This window comes from Vicugna pacos, chromosome 11 (genome assembly GCF_048564905.1).
Source record: "Vicugna pacos chromosome 11, VicPac4, whole genome shotgun sequence".
Taxonomy (NCBI): Eukaryota; Metazoa; Chordata; class Mammalia; order Artiodactyla; family Camelidae; genus Vicugna; species Vicugna pacos.
Window position 1 is genome coordinate 101834837 of NC_132997.1, and position 2862 is coordinate 101837698.

Consider the following 2862-nt stretch of genomic DNA (forward strand, 5'->3'; position numbering starts at 1 on the left):
CCTCCAGCCTGGGTGGGGCAGCAGCTGGCTCTCTGCCCGAGGTTCCTGTTGGGACAAGGTGGGCCCATGCTGCAAGCCCCAGGCTGCCCCTGAGCGGCTGTCCCGGCCACACACAACCCCCAACACCCCAGCAGAAGCTGCCGGTCACCTCTGCCTCAGAAGTGACTTTCCATCAGAGGGAAGCCGCATAAAGTGCTGGGGGCTGCAGAGAGGAGGTCAGGGCTGCTGCCCTGATGGCCAAGCCCCGCCTGCGCTGGGAAGACCTCTGTGGCCGCGAGTCCTGAGCTCTGCATGTGCCAGAAACTAGCCTCTTCAGGAGGTAGGTGGAGACTCAGCGCAGCGAGGGACCGGGAGCCGCAGTCTGCTAGACACTTGTCTTACGGCTGTGAAATAAGTCAAGCCAAACACGTTTCAGGAGTGAGTTCTCGGTGCCAGTGGGAGGCCTGTGCTTCACGAATACCTTGTTCAGAAGGTGAGTCTTCAGTGTGCTAGTAGATTGTAAAGGGCGAGAGGTGCACTGAAGCTGTCTCCCGTGGTCAGCTGCAGATTCCAGAAAGCAGAGGCTCCATTTGCTGATGGACGACAGCTCGGGGCCCACGATGCTATTTCCACACGGGGCTCGAGGCAGAAGGCAGCCAGGGGCACACCTGGCCACAGCCACCTGAGGCCCAGCAACAAAGGGAGGGTGCAGTGTCCACGACACCCAGGACGCAACCCGGTCCACGGGGGTCCCTGTGGGCCCTCTGAGCTGCGGCTGTCACCGCAGGAGGCAGAAGGCCTGAGGCTCCCAGCAGCGCCAGCCTCTGAAGGCCCAGGGCGGCCTCGGTGGCCGCTTTCCCCAGCCTGGCTCTGCCGCTAACACGGGGGCCGGTGAAGCAGCTGACAGCTGCGGCCTCAGTCTCCCCACCTCGCAGGCGCAGCCCTGTGCTGAGTACAGAGCTCGACACTGTGGGGCAGCGTGAGGACCGCTGGGCCCACATCCCCTCCGCAGGCAGCTCAGAGGCCTGGGGGCGGGTCGTCCAAGCCCAAGGAGGGGCTGGCGGGGCAGCTGTGAGGAGGGCTGGGCACCCCGACCACTCACAAAGCCCGAGGCCCAGTTTCTCTTCCCGAGAGACGCCCCCCTACCCAAACTAACACTGGGATCCAGGGGGCCAGCTGCCCCCAGGTCCAGGCCCCCAAATGCAAGGTCAGGATGGTGGTAGTCAGACAGGCCTGTCTGCCTGAAGTCCCCTCTGGGGGACCCCCGAAGCACACAGGCCCTCTGTGCACCCCACTCAGACCCCAGGGCCCCAAAACCCTCAAGGCCCCCCATGCATCCCCCTGGACCCCTGGTGAGTCTGGTCTTGGTGAGCCTTTGGGGCCTGTGGGCCGCAGCCCCGGGCCCACAGGGCAGCACTGGGGCCTGGGCGGGGGGTGCTCCTCCAGGCCACCCCTCCCTGTCTCTCTGCACCCGCACACACCTCCTGCAAGTTCTCCCAGAAGCCACCACTGGTCCCGGCCCCCACCTGCTCTGAGGCCAGGGCAGGTCACAGCCTCTAGGGGAGAGGGCGCAGGGTCAGACAGGAGACTGTGCACAGGGCAGAGGGACAGCCCCCGGCACGGCCTCTCCTCCGTGCCCTGCTGCTGCTGCGGTACAGGGCCCCGTGCCAGGCAGCTCACGCCCGTCTTTCTGTCATCTCCGGGCTGGGAGCCCCTGCCGGCAGCAAGGGGCTGCCCTGTGCTCACCTGTGCCCCTGCCCTGGAGTCTGCGAAGGGACCTGTAGGTGGGCACGGGTCCGTGGGGACCACCCAGCCTGGGGGAGTCTGAGCAGAATGCCCCCCAGGTCAGGGTGGGCCTTCCCAACTCCCCCAAACCCCACTTGCCCAGGACCACCCACTGGGCCCCCAGGGAGCTCCATGAGCCCTCCAGCCCCTGAGGGAGCAGTGCCAGGACTCCGGGGCCGGGCTTGGGGCGGGAGGGTCTCCACCCAGCCTTGATGCCCAGTCTCTGGGCAACTGGAAAGTCACTTCACCCCTTGGGGTTTCGTGTCCCTCGTCAGAAGTTCAGGACCCATCACAGCAGCCCACAGAAGGGCAACGGGAAAGTCAGGAGGGTCAGGGACATGGAGCGTCAGGAATACTGGGTGGGATGAGGGACAGGAGGGCTGGGAATGCCCCACCGAGAGGTCCCGCTGGCTGGGCCTTGGCCCCCTCCCCCCCCCACTGTGGGCCCTTCCCTCCACCTGCTGCCTCTTCTTGACGCCCTGTCACTGGTCTCTGCCACCCAGGCTGGGGGCTGGGACCCTGAACCGGGCAGGGGTCTGCGGGGGCTCTTTCTGCATGGCTGAGGCCGTCCACACTGGCAGGAGGACCCTGCTGACTCACGCTGGCACCGACCCGTGTGTTCACCTCGGTGTGGCCGTATTTGGATTTGAGAACATTTTAATACGAGGACTGTGAAAACGTCTCCAGAATCAATTTCCTTGTTCGTGTGTCTGTTGTCGGAGCCCTAGATGGACGGGATTTCCTCTGAGAGTGAAACAAAAACACCAGGCCTCCTCCTGCGTCCTCTCGGGGACGTGCTTTAATGTGAGGTGCCCGACTCTGCTGGAAGCAAAGGCAAAACCTTCGGTTGTCTCTTTAAATCGTCTCTGCATTGTGACGGGCGGCAGGCTGGCAGCGGGCTGGCTGGGACGAACCATTCCGGCCCTGCCGCAGGGAGCCGGCCACCGCGCCGCGCCATCAGCGCCTCCCCCATCCCCATGGTTACGGCTCCTGCTTCCGACCATCCCTCGTCCCTGACCGTCGCCGCCCGCGGGAGCAGGCGCAGCGGCCGCTGGCAGTCCTCACGCAGAGTTCGGGAAGCTGCCTGCTGAGAATTGC